Source organism: Sapajus apella, unplaced genomic scaffold (genome assembly GCF_009761245.1).
Source record: "Sapajus apella isolate SASKATOON/1434 unplaced genomic scaffold, GSC_monkey_1.0 scaffold34, whole genome shotgun sequence".
In the NCBI taxonomy this organism is placed as follows: Eukaryota; Metazoa; Chordata; class Mammalia; order Primates; family Cebidae; genus Sapajus; species Sapajus apella.
Genome location: NW_022436974.1, coordinates 7,204,339 through 7,221,726, shown reverse-complemented (window position 1 = coordinate 7,221,726; position 17,388 = coordinate 7,204,339). Strand labels below are relative to the sequence as shown.

Sequence of the window (17,388 nt, the reverse complement as noted above, 5' to 3'; positions counted from 1 at the left end):
CTTGAGGAATTTTTTTGCCCTGTCACCTCATGGTATTGTAACTTTCTCTTTGGAGGAATTTAGCTTTTTGTTTGTGTGCGAGTTTTCTGGTCTGGCTTGTTTGTTTTTCCAAATGCTTTTATAGCTTATAGGGTGGTAATGTCAAAGTCAAATTGCTCCTGAAAAACAGGGCCTCTAGCCAACTCCTGTTTTGTTTGACTGTGAGAAACTCGAGCTTCTTTGTCCCTTAACTAAGGTTCTCATTTTTCCCATTCATTTGTCACATACACACATGCACACCAGAGGCAAGTTACTGTCTGCTAAAGGTAGAAACCCTGGAAATACCTCTTACCATTCTTAGCTGTGTCTTCTCATGGAAACTTTTTAAAACTGTTTCTTTCTGAAAATGGATAGCTCTACAGAATTCCCATCAGCTCTAGGACAGAAAGCCAAAAATAAAATATTAGATGTGAAGAAACTGAACTGGTAGAAATGAAATTTCACTTTTTTGGGGTTTTTAAATAGATGTGTTGGAGCTTTGTCATATTCTTGAATTGAGTGGGAAGTGATTAGCTCTGGCATGTTTGTGTTATGCCAGGATAAACCCAAGCCATGTTTAAAGGTTGCACAAGAACTTATCTCCATCGCTTTGGGATTTGCTAGGCACTCCAGGTTAAACATATCTGGTTAAACTTAAGTCTATGTAAGTTAAGATTCTGGCTGTTAAACGATGCACCTCTCTAAGAACAGAAGATCCCTTGGACATTCAATGATTTGTTTTAAAAAACATATTGATGCGTCACGGATGTAAATGAGTCAGAACTATATGCATTTGACTTCCCTTAAAATTCTTGCAGGTTTAAAAATTAGCAGAAAAAAATGTGTTGGACTGTATTGCTTTAAAAATAATTTACCACTTTCAGCGTAGCTGGCAATCATCATCTTACCTTTAAACCTTATGTTAGCTACTTTAGTTTTCTGTCTCTTACAGAACCTAAAAGAGACTAAAATAATTTTCTAAAGGAAAATCCCTGCTGGTTTTTGTATTTCCATAGGTCTTGTGTGAACCACAGATCAGAAATTAAAATGACATAAGCATTTATTCTGTTGACCCACATAGAGCATAAGGAGATTATTCTGAATCCTCATTAGGTTTCATTACATCAGATGCTGTGGTTTTCTATCAAGCATCATAAGAAGGAAGACTACATGTTGTCACACGTGAACATACTGTTTTACCACCTCTCATGGCCAGCCAGCATTAGCACTTGCGACTCCTCCTGACTCTGGTCTGGGCTCCTTGGGGCAGAGCTCCTGTTCTAGCACTTATTCTGTATCCCGTAAGGTCATGATTTATTTGTGTGACACTCCACAATATGGGAGAACCATAGATGTTCTTTACCAGTATTCATCTCCCACCCCACTAAAACCCCTTGCATCTTCATGTACCTGGCATTCAGTAAGTTTATTGAGAAAATGAATAAAAGTGGAAAATCCTAGTGACAATAGGCTTGAAATTATCTTTATGCAGTATCAGTATCAAAATAATCTTTTAAACTCAATATTCCAGTCATGTTGAGAGAAACCTCAGGTAATCCTCTGTTACTTCAAGACATTAGGGTAAAATTATTAAACAAACTACTATCAGAATAAAAGCGATTTAAAAATAGCTGAATTTCTTTTTTAGCATTCTTTATTCTTTCCTAGAGTAGAAGAATATCCAGGTAATGGGAGTCTTTCATTATTCAGAACAATAGTATTTCTCAAGAAAGTTGATGTTAGTATCAACCATTTTTGGTTCCTTTAACCACTTCTCATTTTTTTTAATTGTATTTTGGGCTCTGGGGTACATGTGTACATCCTGTATCCTGCAGGATTGTTGTATAGGTACATACATGCCATGGTGGTTTGCTGTCTCCATATCCGCCACTCCCCTTCACCTACATCAGGCATTTCTCCCAGTGTTATCCCTCTCCATCCTCCCTGCCCCCCCGCTGTCCTTCCCCTTGTCTACCCTCCACTCCCCCACCTAGCCCAGTGAGTGTTGTTCCCTTCCCTGTGCCCAAGTATTCTCATTGTTCATAACTGACCTATGAGTGAAAACATGCGGTGTTTGGTTTTCTGTTCTTGTGTCAGATTGCTGAGAATGATGGTTTCTAGATTCATTCATGTCTCTACAGAGGAAACGAACTCATTGTTTTTTTACTGCTGCACAGTATTGCATGGTATATATGTGCCACATTTTCTTTGTCCAGTCTATCATTGATGGGCATTTGGTCTTTGCTATTGTAAACAGCGCCTCAATGAACATACATGTGCATGTGTCTTTATAATAGAATGATTTATAATTCTTTGAGTATATACCCAGTAATGTGATTGCTGAGTCAAATGAAATTTCTATTTCTAGATCCTTGAGGAATCGCCACAGTGTCTTCCATAATGGTTGAACTAATTTACACTCCCACCAACAGTGTAAAAGTGTTCCTTTTTCTCCCCACCCTGTCCAGCATCTGTTGTCTGCAGATTTTTAAATTATTGCCATTCAAACTGGTGTGAGATGGTATCTCAATGTGGTTTTGATTTGCATTTCTCTAATGACCAATGATGATGAGCACTTTTTCATGTTTGTTGGCTGCATAAATATCTTCTTTTGAAAAGTGTCTGTTCATATTCTTTGCCCACTTTTGAATGGGTGTGTTTGTTTTTTTCTTGTAAATCTGCTTTAGTTCTTTGTAGATTCTGGATATTAGCCCTTTGTCAGATGGGTATATTTCAAAAGTTTTTTCCCATTCTATTGGTTGTCAGTTTACTCTAATGATTGTTTCTTTTGCTGTGCAGAAGCTCTTAAGTTTAATTAGATCCCATTTGTCTATTTTGGCTTTTGTTGCTGTTGCTTTTGGTGTTTTAGTCATGAAGTCCTTGCCTGTGCCTATGTCCTGAATGGTGTTGCCTAGGCTAAAAAAGAAAACTACAGGCCAATATCCATGATGAACACTGATGCAAAAATCTTCAATAAAATACTGGCAAACCAAATCCAACAGCACATCAAAAAGCTTATCCATCACCATCAAGTAGGCTTTATCCTGGGGATACAAGGCTGGTTCAACATACTCAAGTCTATAAACGTAATCCACCACGTAAACAGAACCAAAGACAAAAACCACATGATTATCTCAATAGATGCAGAGAAGGCCTTCAACAAAATTCAACAACGCATTATGTCAAAACTCTCAATAAACTAGGTATCAGTGGAATGTATCTCAAAATAATAAAAGCTATTTACAATAAACCCAAAGCCAATGTCATACTGAATGGGCAAAAACTAGAAGCATTCCCTTTAAAAACTGGCACTAGATAAGGATGCCCTCTCTCACCACTCCTATTCAGTATAGTATTGGAAGTTCTAGCCAGAGCAATTAGGCAAAAAAAAAAAAAAAGAAAAGAAAAGAAATAAAGGGCATTCAGTTAGGAAAAGAAGAAGTCAAATTGTGCCTATTTGCAGACAACAATATACAATATACAAAATACAATATACAAATGATTGTATATTTCGAAGACCCCATCGTCTCAGCCCAAAACCTCCTTAAGCTGATAAGCAACTTCAGCAAAGTCTCAGGTTACAACATCAATGTGCAGAAATAACAAGCGTTCCTATACACCAGCAACAGACAAACAGAGAGCCAAATCATGAGCGAACTCCCATTTACAATTGCTACAAAGAGAATAAAATACCTAGGAATACAACTAACAAAGTATGTAAAAGATCTCCTCAAAGAGAACTACAAACCACTGATCAAGGAAATAAGAGAGGACACAAACAGATGGAAAAACATTCCATGCTCATGGTTAGGAAGAATCAATGTTGTGAAAATGGCCATACTACCCAAAGTAATTTATAGATTCAATGCTATCCCCATCAAGCTACCATTGACCTTCTTCACAGAACTGGAAAAAAACACTTTAAACTTCATATGGAACCAAAAGAGAGCCCGCATAGCCAAGACAATCCTAAGCAAAAAGAACAAAGCTGGAGGCATCACGCTACCTGACTTCAAACTACACTACAAGGCTACAGTAATCAAAACAGCATAGTACTGGTACCAAAACACAGATATAGACCAATGGAACAGAACAGAGGCCTCGGAGGCAATGCCACTCTTCTACAACCATCTGATCTTTGACAAACCTGACAAAAACAAGCAACAGGGAAAGGATTCCCTGTTTAATAAGTGGTGTTGGGAAAACTGGCTAGCCATATGCAGGAAACTGAAACTGAACTCCTTCCTTACACCTTACACAAAAATTAACTCCAGATGGATTAAAGATTTAAACATAAGAACTAACACCATAAAAACTCCTTCTCATTTACCCTGCTGTGGATATGCTAGAGGTCAGAATTGGCCTGGTATATAAAGGTTTTTTGTTTTGTTTGTTATGAGATGGAGTCGCACTCTTTCACCAGGCTGGAGTGCAGTGGCATGATCTCAGCTCACTGCAACCTTCACCTCCCCAGTTTAAGTGATTCTTCTGCCTCAGTCTCCCAAGTAGCTGGAACTGTAGGCGTACACCACTACACTGAGCTAATGTTTGTATTTTTAGTAGAGACGGGGTTTCACCATGCTGGCCAGGATGTCTAGATGTCTTGACCTCGTGATCCACCTTCTCGGCCTCCCAAAGTTCTGGGATTACAAGCATGAGCCACTGCACCTTGCCTATTAAGGTTTTGGTAGCAACTGGCCAGGTACTCACAGCAACCAACCCATAGGCCATGCTGGACACTGCAGATCTGTACCATGGGCAAAGGGGAAGGATTGTCCAGGAAACCTGCCAGAGTAACATCATTTTGATCAAGTAAGTTGTGTTAACTAATTCTCCTGAAAGATGACCCTTCCATTTAGTAGGACTATGCAGTTAAGTTTTGTAGGTCCAGACTCCAGAAAATTGTCTTGGATCAGTTGACACATGTCCTGAGTCCTGGTGTCTCATAGACTCAGAGATCTGAAGTTAAATGCTTAATTGCCTCCACCTCTATTTCCGTTAAAGTAATAGGAAATAGAATCTCCTATTCTGGTGGCTGAATCTCCCAATTTAGCCACCAGAACTCAGAGGGCTAACCAGGGATAGGAAATGTGAAGCAGAGTTTATAAAATACATGTATTCTGCAACACTTCTCTCTGCCTTCTTGCATCTATTTTGGCATGGCACCTTCTCCAGAAGGACTTGCCAACTTTCAGGGTAGGGGAGTGGGCTGTGTTCCCAAAGAATGGCTGTGTAGTTTACTGAGCCTCGCTGACTTTGGAAAGCAAAGCATGTGAGTGCTTAAGCCCACTTGATCAACCTTGACAGGCAGCACTGAGAGACTTCAGACCTACATGACAACCAGAAGTGCACAGTGCCCGCAGGGCATCTGTTTATTTCAATCAAATCTCCTCTCCAAGTGTGAAAATTAATGTTACTCAATTTAGGATCAAGTTAGGCTCCAATTTGCCATGCTTAAAGAATGGAGCTGATTGAAGAATGCCTCTTGGTCATGTGTTGTCTGGCCTTTAACAACTAAACATGGGTTATGATTTTCATGTTGTTGGTTTTAAAATTATTTATTTGTTTGGCTTTCCTGTTATGTATAAGGTTGAAGAATCAAGCATCTTAAACTTTTTAATATTCCTTGCACTACTTAGCCAGATAGGTAGATGGTATAAGCACAAAATGAAAAACATACTAAAGTCCATTTGCATTTCCTCTGGCATTAGGGAATCCTTCCTTTCCCTAGCAATTCAGAACCAGGAAATCCACGTTCCGGCCTAAGATTAAATTAAATGGCAGTTGCTTAGGGAAGAGTTCCTGAGATACGGTTAGATCTTCCTTTTATATACTCCCCCAGCACTGTGTACTTTTTTCCTCTGTAAACACTCATCACAACTGTAAATAAGTAATTGTTTGGATAATCCTTTTTTATCTTCCCTCACTAAACTGTACACACCATAAAGGTAGGGGCCCTGTCTGTCATCTTCACATTGCAGTTGCAACTCATTGTATTTTCAGAACCTGGCATCATGCCTGGCCCTTAGAGGCATTTAATAAATATTTTCTGGACATCAAATGAAATGATCATTATCATTTATTCCAGCAAACAGTCATAGACTATCTACTATCAACTCACTATGTTTTAGGCCACAAGTCAGCAAACTCTCTTAAGGGCCAGCAGGTAAATATTGCAGGCTTTGAGAGCCACAGCAACTCAACTCTGTCCCTGTAGCCCCAAAGCCACCATAGATGATCCATAAACAAATGGGCATAGCCGTGTTCTAATAAAAACCTTATTTACCAAAACAGGCTATGAGCTGGGTTTGGCCTGCAGGTCATACTTTGCCGACCTCAGTTCCAGGAACTAGTCATGGAAAAGGAAGAAGGAGGAACCCTAACAAAAGGAGAAAATATTGAAGGAGGATGCAAAATAAAGAACATCAAACATATTCCCTACATCTTACTTCGTAAATTGCCTTAATGTATAAATCAGGATATAATTGTTATTTTCTCTCTTAATCCCACGTCAGGGGAAAATAATTACTATCATTTTAGAAAAACAGCGAAAACTGAGACACAGAACGCAGTCAAAAATTTTAGTTACCTAGTGAGGATTCAAAATTAGCTAATGATGGAGATAGGGCTGGGCAGGTCTGTCCCTGTGGTTAGCCATAATAGTTCATTGGCTGGAGAGTGAGGTCTTAGGGGTGCCTCTCCCAGTGGTGCCATAAATTCTCACCATAAGCATCCTACTGTGAAATGGGGCCTACAGATAATGGGTATCAGATTTGGAGAGTACCTTAAAGGTTAGAAGTGTGGTTACCAGCAGTGCACGTGTCTTCAGAACCAGAGCCCAGTAACCAGCCATCTGATGGCCACCATAAGTGACAATGTCTTTGGAGGCTGTGGATCTGCTGGTTAAAAGTGTATCCTCAGGTGGAGTTGCAGGTTTGCTTCCAGTTTCCATCCTTCAGGTCCTGCCTTGTTCAGGCCAGCCGGCTGTGGTCATTTAACAAAGGTAACAGCTGCAAACACTAATTGAACACTAACTGAGCACTTAGTATGAGCCAAGCACTCTGCAAGCTTCCACAGGCACATTGTCTCTTCTCCTGTTCCAAACAAATGTTGGAGGTAAGTACTGCAGGTATTTTACAGATGGGGAAATTGAGGCACAGGAAGATTAACTTGTCCATGGTCTTACAGCCTGATAAGTGAAGCAGACAGATTTTGAACCCAGGTCATTCTGATTCTGGAGCCCAAACTCATACTGAACTGCCATGGGGAAGCCACCTTCTACAGATCAGGCAAGCAGAGAGATGTTGGAATGTAAAAGGTGGCAATGTTGGACTCCCGGTGATTTTAGAGCTCATTAGTGTAGCATTCACAGTTTACAAAGAAGAAACTGCAACCAGAGTGATCGACTATTTAATGGCTAAACCACAACTAGAATTAGAACCTCCTTTTTCTTAGTTTTTCCTTCACCTTTTCCAAAAGGTCAACTCTCTTGGCTCTGGGATTGACTGAGGATTTCAAGTTTTTACACTGCGAAGGATCCTTGATGGTAAATGAACAAAGTTTTTATACTAGAAAATTTTTATACTAGAAGTCTTACTTGGTTGCAAATTATTGAGCCCAGTGCTGTAACTTAATACTGATATATTCAGATCTTCTCAAGTGAGTTCCAACTACTGGAATTAACATTCTGTGTCTTTGGCTTTTACATCTATCTTTGAACTGGAGCCAATTATAATAAAAGGCCTTGTTGGATAATCCAGTGTGTCCTCTTCAGATACCCACTACCCCAAATTTATTTTTTTGAGATAAGAATAGAGCTTAGAGTTAAGTTTTTTTAAAAAAGCTTTCTCAAAATGTCTGTGAAATCACTGTACTTTCTGGATGACAAAAATTTAAAAATAAGCAGAATACAATGAGTAACTCTGTGGTGTGGTTTCTTACAATTAGTCTTCAAAACTATTTTTAGTTCATGAATTATAGTGAGAGCCTACAGCTGTATCTTAATGGATTCAGAGAACTTTTAAGGGGACAAAGTGTTTGTTTTAAGTCCAGAAAATTTGGTCTTAGACCATTAAAAATAAGCTTACATCTGTTACTAATTTTCTTTTTGCTTACAAAGACTGGTTTGATGGAAAGAAGGGGAAAAAAGGAATCTATTCAAAGCAAGTTGCAAAAATGACAATGGGAGAAGTTGCAGCAGTTAAAAGGAGGGAGAGAATATAATTGTAGACAACACATTTCTTTATCCCTGATCAGTCCTAGCATAAACAACTTTTTCCACCAGATATAATAATTTCCCCAGCATAACTTCTGTCTTTGGGGAAAGCTTCAGTTAAGCTGTGTCTACCATTCAGAGGCCACTTAAAAAACATATATATTTGTGTGTGTGTGTGTGTGTGTGTGTGTATGTATTATCATAATATTGAAGTATTGAAATTCAAGATTAAATTAACACCAAGACAAAAGTATGCCAAATGGCAGGGTCTTTATTATTGCTGGCGACCACAGAGGACTCACGTCTCTCCAACCTGTGGCATCGAACTCAGGGAGAGCAGGGTTTTTAAGCTGAAAAACCACATCCTGGGTTTAGGACCCAGAGGGTGAGGAGCAGGGATGGGGATAAAGGGCTTCAGACATTCCGAGGGCTAGTGGATTCTGTAAATCACCTCCTGGGCGGAGACGAGGGTGAGGGGAGCTCCGGACATTCCAAGGGCCAGGGGACTTTTGTCACTCCGATTGTTACTTAAGTAGTTTACAGAAGTCAAGATAAACGTTAGTTTACACATTATCTGGGTAGTGGTGGAAGTCACAGATCTTAGTTACTTATTACAAGTCACAGGGGCCAAGATGGCATTAGCTTGGGCTGCTTATTCTGGTACTGATAAGAAAAGGTAAGCAGCTTTACATAGTGGGCATTTTTCAGAGCAGACTAGCAGCGTTATTTACAGAAGCCAAACACAGCTTTATCTTATAAAACGGCGTTGCTCTGCTTCTGGCTCTAGGCCAGCTATAGCACAATATCACAATATAATGCCATATTATAAAAATTTATTTTTTATTATAATATATACATATTATTTTTATTATAATGTATCATATTATGCCTTAATGCCTTAGTTAAAACAAATAGAAGTATGTACATATTATATATACCTATATTTGTTTTAAGACATTATTTACATCCAATAAAATTTACACATTTAAATGACCCATTTCCTGAAATGTAACAATCAGCACAATCAAGGTACAGAACTTACACAGCTAGTATGGCTCCTCCTCTCCTCTGTAAGTGAGCTGCTACTCCCCACCAGAAACTGTCTGCTTCTGTTCACATTTTAACACCTTCAGATCATTACTCTTTATATTATGGCCAGGTTTTATGGTTGTTCTCTACACAGGAGTTAAATTGTCCAGGGGGGTCTTACTTTGTCATGTCTGCAATTAGGAGGTGTCTGTTTTTACATTAAGAAAAGAGAAGGCAAGGCCAGGCACAGAGTCTCACACCTATAATCCCAGCACTTTGGGAGGCTGAGGTGGGTCGATCACTTCAGGTCAGGAGTTTGAGACCAGCCTGGTCAACACTGTGAAACCCGTCTCTACTAAAAATACAAAAATTAGCTGGGCGTGGTGGCACGCACCTGTAATCCCAGGTATTCATGGAGGCTAGGGCAGGAGAATCACTTCAGCCCAGGAGGCAGAGGTGCAGTGAGCTGAGTTCACACCCCTGCACTCCAGCCTGGATCACAGAGCCAGACTCTGTCTCAAAAAAAGGAAAGAAAGAAAGAAAGAAAGAAAGAGAGAGAGAGAGAGAAAGGGAAGGAAGGGAGGGAGGGAGGGAGGGAGGGAGGGAGGGAGGGAGGAAGGAAGGAAGGAAGGAAGGAAAGAAAGAAAGAAAGAAAGAAAGAAAGAAAGAAAGAAAGAAAGAAAGAAAGAAAGAAGGAAAGAAAGAAGGGAGAGAGGGAGGGAGGGAGGGAGGGAGGGAGGGAGGAAAGAGAGAGAGAGAGAGAGAGAGAAAGAAAGAAAGAAAGAAGAAGGCAAAAAAGCACTTTTCTTCAGTGGTGGTTACAAACAGTTTAAGTCTTCAGGTTTGGTTTAAAATGGAATCATGAGTATGTGTATAGTCAAAACCAAGAGCCCTGTGCATCCTATATTTATATGGTATTATTAATTCATTGTCTAGTTTGTTACTATGGGGTCAGCAGTGATGTTGAAGCAGCAGTACATTTTTATTTCAAGTCAAACAAAATAAAGTAAAAGGTTGAATGGTACATTGAAGCTGAGCTGGTTAAATGGATGTCTCTTCAGGCAAGCAAGTTTGTAAACTGCATTTGCAATAAACTTGAGTGGGTAAAAAAAACCTGTGAATCATCCTACAAGTGTAAGCACAATTTCCAGAAGTAAAATGTAATATGAATCATGACTAGATCAGAGAAAACTGGATTTAAGAGAACTTGTACAGGAAGAGAGTCAAATAAATATTTTACCAAATCCTACTTGAGATATTTTACTTTTGATCCGTCAGACTCACTGTGGGTTCTGCATAAGAGCAATAGATACGTTATATAAAATAACAAAAAATATTATAACTATGTTAAGACAAAAAATGCGATGTTTTCCTACATTAGACCAATAGAAGATTTTGTGGTTAGGCTTTGTTGCTTTCCAGTAATAAGTATTTGAAAACTGTTTTAAAGACTCAGAATTTGATTATGTACCAGTAGCATCCTCTTATTCAATAAGCTGCTGCCCAAACTTATATTTCTTCACATGTAAGTCACATCAGTTATCTTAGATCTTTAAAGTCCTACAAAGATAGAGGATTCTGATCCACTGTGAAGAGAGCTCAGTCACTATGAAGAGATCCAGTAGGAAAAATGAGACAGATCCATGTCAGCCACTGGACCTGGAGTGCAAGGCAGAATGTGGCAAGGACCTGTTAGAGAACCACACTCCCCCGACTTCAAAAAAAAAAGTGGGTTGGGGGAGAAGCCTGTAGCCTTTAGAGTGGGCCTTGAAAAGTAATTAGCAATTTAGAAGAATTTTGCTGCCTAGTACTGTGTTAACAGTGACATTCCTGTTCTTTTTTACATTTAGGCAACAGAGTTTGAATAAATCCATCACACTTTATGCTTTACCTCATTTTCCCATATTATCCATCTCTCCAGAAGATTTCTTCCCCACATTTTAACAGCAGCCGTTTCCGCAAATCTTTGTCTCTTTTGTAATGTCTGAACTAGTAGCTTTCAAACTCAGAACTCTTGTTCAGAAAGTGTAGAAGCCCAATATGTAAAATGCAGGACAGCCGAAGAACTTTCTGGCTGAGACGAGTTCATCTTCAGATCTCCTCTCCTTCCCACTTGGCCTCAATGTCCCTTCACTCCCTTCCCTCTCCCTCTGTCTCTCCTAGGCCTCTGCAAAACAGTTTGGTTTGAATTCCCCTTCTTAATTTTCCTTGTTACAGAACTCATTTAAAAACACTCCACTGTCTCTGCCATTTAAAAACCATCCCTCACTGGAGTGTTCCTGTTTGTGAATATACTCACTTAACCACCCACTTGCAGTCTATATATCCAGCTGCCTTGCAGAACCCTGGTAATCTGCACCAGAGCTCAGGGACAGCAGAAAGCTGAAGACCATTTCCCAGATAACAAGGCTTCTTACCTAAGAAATCATCAGCAAATTTTAGAAAGACAACAAAAAATCAAACCAGTGACTTCTAAAGTCAGCGTTGTATCATATTACTTTACTGTTTGTGAATCAACGTATGGCTTTAAAAAGTAGATTGTGTTTCATGTTGTTTTGCATCAAATAAGCCTCATGTGAATAGCTCACTCGTATGTGTTGTAAACAGTGTTCTTTTTGGATTCTATTTTTTTTTAAGTGTCTTTCTAGGTTCATCAGTTTGACTCAAACTGGGATGAGGAGGTGTGGGCAAATGTTAAGAAAAGGCCCCCTGAGTGTGGAATATCTTTGAGGCAGAAGGAACTTAAATAGTTTTGTAGACAGTAAAGTAGATGAAATATCTCCCTGTTTCTTTCTACTCCCACAACTTCAGAGATAAATTACCTTTGGTATCAACAAGGACTTTCTAATAAATCTGGCCCCTCAATTACTCTACAAATTGTAGCTGTCCCTTGGAATAGAATCCTCTCCAACATTTGTTTAATATTATCACACATGGTGCCAGGGACCTTGGAGCTGAGGGATCACTGAGGAAGAAGAAATAGGAGGAGAAACATTAGGGAGGGACAATGTGGGAGATAATTATTTGGACATCTTTACATACGAGGTGTTCATTTCAGCAGCATTGTGGAGAACTTTCTAGTTAACAGAATTGATGTCATTGGTGTTGATCAGCACTGAACTAGCTGGGCAGACACCATGAAAGTTGTCTGTTTCATAGAGTATTCCAGGTTAGGAAGCATTGGCCTCCTCACACAGAGGTTCATTCTCTGAGTAAACCTCCAGTGCTGGACTTAGGGCTCTGGCATGATACATAGAGGACCTGGACACTGTTGGACATGGCTCTCCTCAGCCTCCCTACTTGCCCTCTCCTTTGTCTGTGGCCTCTTCTCTGGTAATGCCCTTTAAGCTGTCTTCACTCAGAGAATCCCAGAGACTGTACTTCTAAAATCAGTCATTGACATTTCCAAGGTTTATTGTCGTGCCTGCCTCCTCCTCCTTTAACTCTGTCACCACCACCTGCTCTTCCCACATCCAAGAACCTTCCTTGAGAAGTACCAGAAAGATACCTGACTCTCCAGAAGCAGGTGTCAAAATGGACTAGTTATGTATCACTATGGAAACATTTGGAATTTGGAGACTGAACAGAGTTAGCTTGCTCTATTTTTATGCCTTCACACCTCTCTCTCTCTCTCTCCTTTCTCTTCTTTTCTCTCTCTCTCTCTCTCTCTCTCTCTCAGAGATCTAAATCCCCCAAATCCAGTCTGTTAAGCGTCGAACCTTGATTCCAACTTAAAAAGGAAAAGAATACTGTATTAGTTCATTTTTTGCTGCTGTAACAGAACACCACAGACTGGGTGATTTGCAAACAATAGAAGTTTATTTGGTTCATAGTTCTGGAGGCTGGGAAGTCCAAGAACATGGCACTGGCATCTGGTGAGGGCCTTTGCTGCATTATTGCATGACTGAAGGGCAGAAGGCAGAAGTCATCCCATGAGACAGAATCAAGCAGAACTAATTTTTGTAATCAGTAGCCTATTCCCACAATAACCAACCTACTCCTACAGTAACAGCATTAATTCTTTCATGAAGCTTAACCTTCATGGCCTTATCACCTCTTAAAACCTCCACCTCTTAATACTGTTACAATGGGGATTAAGTTTCTAACACATGAAATTTGGGGAACCACATTTGAACCATAGCAAATACCCATCTTTTACCTACCAAGCACTGCAGTGACTCAGACACTCCTTGATCAAGCATGCAATAGCTGGACTTCTTTATCTCTCTAGCTACATGGGGTAGGGAAAAACTTCTCAAAAATCCATTTTATCAGAAGGCTCTAGAAATGAATTTCTATATAGGAAGTTCTGGCTAACAGGTTTGCTGTCCTCAGAAGCCCCAGCCATTAAGTGGCAGCACTGAATTTAAAGCTGTAGCCCAGCACATAGAGCTCTGACCTTATGCACACATCCACCCTCAGTATTTCTTAACAGAAGTTGCTAAGATGGTAGAACAGGGTCTTCTGTCTCGTGGTTCAGCTGGCAATTAAGCTTAGTGCTCAGAGAGTAATCACAGAAACAGTTTCAGCAGAGTGTCCACTTGGAACCTTACCCAGAACTGGCAAAGCAGAAGGGTAAGACCAAAAGAGGACATCTTTGAATTATTGGGCCTGTTCCTACTTTCCCCTACTTGTGTTCTTTCCTCAAGCAAGGGAGACTAACGTATGGATAGAGACACAAATGGGACCACGATTTGACATTGTACAAGTGTCGTAGCTTGTTTGGCTTCAGTTTTCTTTTTGTCAAATGGAGCTTACGTGAGGATTACATGCGGTAAAGCTCTTGGAACAGTGGCTGGGACATAGTAATTCCCCAGGAATATATGTTAGCTCTTGTTGTTACTTATTAAGTATTATGTGCCAAGTCCTGTGTTAGGCATTTTACTGATACTTTTTTTTTTTTTTTTTTTTTGAGGAGGCGTTGTTTTCTTCTTGTTCCCCCGGGTGGGGAGTAATGGCGCGATCTCGGCTCGCCGCAACCTCCGCCTCCTGGGTTCAGGCAATTCTCCTGCCTCAGCCTCCTGAGTAGCTGGGATTACAGGCACACGCCACCATGCCCAGCTAATTTCTTGTAGTTTTAGTAGAGATGGGGTTTCACCGTGTTGACCAGGATGGTCTCAATCTCTTGACCTCGTGATCCACCTGCCTCGGCCTCCCAAAGTGCTGATACTTATTTTAATCCTCACCTGCAGTTCTGCAAAATAGATCCTAGGAGTTTCATTTGAGGTGATGGAGTCTGAGAGATGTAAAGTCATGTGGCCAAGGTGAACTGCTATGTGAAGGTGCCAAAATCAAACTAGGTTGGCCTGGCCACAAAGCCTGTGCCATCACTGTGGTTTCAAGAGTAAACAGTGTATGAGAAGACACCCTTCTATGTAAATGGGACCAGAGCCATCAGGCCAAACAGCTCCCTCCTCCACACAGTTTGGGATAATTCATATCCACTGAGTAAACAGACCATTCTGGGCAAGAATTCCCTTGTGTCAACTTGCTTGTTCTAGGAATTCTCAGTATATATATTGGAGCCCTACCAAAAATTCATCATGAGACTTGTCTTTCTGGAGATCCACCCTAAAAGGCTTAGCTAATGATAAACCTAAGAACCTTCCTATGAGGTGGTTTCACCATGGAACTTTCCCTTGATATCTCCCAAAGGATGACTTCTTTGAGTGAGTCTGATACACTTCAGAGTCCCCATGCCTCCAAGAGTTGGAGAGCATAGCTAGCCCACCTTGTAGGCTTACTGCCTTGATACCCCGTCTTCTTCACTCTCTGCCCTGAATTAGCTGTCCTTCTATGTTCTCATAGTACCCTGTGCATGCACCTGTTAGAGCACCTTTTCACATTGCCTTTGCTCATGTCCTTGCATCTTTTCCCACCAGTTCAAGTGCAGAGTGCTACATCCTACTCGCCTCATAGCCCCAGGATTTATCATACTTCCTGTAACAACAATAATAACCACAGTGTTATCGAAGTTGATGTTCATTGGGAACTTACTATATGCCTTTTGAAATAGGTACTATTGTGATGCTTACTTTAAAGGCAAAGAAGCTGAAGCACAAAGAGGTTTGTTTACGACCTGAGTCACAGACCCTTAAGTGGAAGAGCTGGGTATGAACCCAGGCAGTTTGATTCTAGCCCCATGCTTTTAACCAGTACTGTGATGCCTCTGTGTAGTAGATGCTTCAGTAGTTAATATCTGTAAATGGTTACACATGTGAACATAATTGCTGTGTTTTCAGTGATATATGACCTGTGACATAACTTAAATCCATGCAATAATAAGCTCTGTTATCATGGGGCTTTTCTATACTTATTCATGCTTACAAAGGAGGGGTAGTACAGGGACATGTTTATGAATACATATTAGATATAAATGCAACTTATGTTTCTACCGTTGATGATCATCATCTCTGTGGCAAGTTACTTATCTTTTTTTTTAGTGGCATTTTCCTTAGCTGGAGAATAAGAATTATGCTGCCTACCTCATACGGTAAACTTAGAATAAAAGGACTACTATAAGTAATCATTCCTGGGACACAGTACTTATTCAACAAACATGGAAAGATATTATTATTACTATTATCATGAACATTGTTTTTAAAACTTTATAATTGACAGAACTACTTCCTATCAGTGGACAAGGAGTTCTGAACCAGTGTGAGTGATACTAAATGATATTTCTGGAGCTTGAAGTCTAAAGTCACCAAATTCAGTACAGAGATGTTTGAATTTCAGAGGTCTGCAAAACACTCCAGAAACTAATGTAGCTTTTGTCCAGTCTCCACATCTTTGTAATATACACTGTGGGGTTTAGGAAGCCTGGGCGGAGGATGGAACCAGTGGTATCCATGGTCAATACTGGCCATCTGATGCGTAGTGGCTTGTAAGCAAGCAGTGGATTCGAAGGTCGATTGGACAGTTGTATAACAAAGAGTGTTAGGAGATCACGAGGATACTGAATACCTAATAGCTAACGGAAGCTATGATGTATTATTCAGTGGACATTGAACTTGGCACATAATAAAGACTCATTCATTCATTCACCAATATTTTTGAGCCTGGTGCTCTTATTGGCTCAGGGAATCAATAATAACCAAAAAAAGTCCTGAGTGCTCAGGTCACTCTATAAGCATTATCTTCATCAACAGCATCATCATAACAACACTGTGATGTAGATTTTACCATTGCCATTTGATAGGTGAGGGAGCTGAGGCACAGAGAGATTAAATACCTCACCTGAGACCTCATAATTGGAAAAAGTTGACCTAGGATTTGAATCCAGCTCTTTCTCATGCTAAAATCCTTTCTTTAGCTGCAATATGATACTACTTATCAAGCAACTAGCAAATGCTGAGATCATGTATGTATTTGTGGGGAGGTGTTGGAGGGGAGGGGATAGGTATTTGTTAACTCAGGACTCTATCTAAATAGCTGTCATTGTGACAGCAAAAATAGCGATCATGGATTTGCAGAACATGAGAAGCTTAGGCTGTGGCTTCTATTCTTGAGCTCAGATTATCATTTTATTGCTTCTGGTCAACATCAGTGCATACTTGGTGGCCCTTAACAAAGAGAAGAACTTTTATGCTTAGGTTGATAACCAGGTAGAAGCTCTGAGATCCTGTGGTTCATTTCCAGGTTGCCTGCTTAGTAATACCTGAGTGCCCTCCAGAGCTTGGACAAGGCCAGCAGGCACCATGCCCATTGAGATGTTGTCCAAACCTGGGGTTGGGTGCTCAAATATCAGTGACTTTGCACAGAAAGTACAAAATGCTTTGGTCCCATCAGGGCTGTAGATGGGGGCGGGCAGCCCTAGTGGGCTGCCACCGACCCTTTTGTGTAGGCCTCTCACATGCCTGTTTTCCATGGATTGAGAAGGAAGTTTCAGAGGCACCATTTCAAATGCCACAGAAAGGGAGAAGAGGCAGTGTCCTCTTCTTCAGGTCCCTCTCTGCTGTCTAGCCTCAGCAAAGAGCTTACCTGTTGGGACCTTGGTTTATTTTTCTATGAATGAGAATATTAATATTATTATTAATATTACCTACCCTTTCATCACAGATTTGGAAGATTGAAGCAGGGAAGTTTGGAAGCATAACAAATAATAGTAGATGCAAGATTAATTT

General features: G+C 40.3%; 1 protein-coding gene across 8 annotated transcripts in view; it reads left to right on the top strand.

Annotated features, from left to right (window-relative positions):
• The window catches only part of AMOTL1 (angiomotin like 1), a 172,661-nt gene that overhangs the window by 129,852 nt on the left and 25,421 nt on the right, over window positions 1-17,388 (top strand). The gene's annotated exons all lie outside the window — the stretch shown is intronic.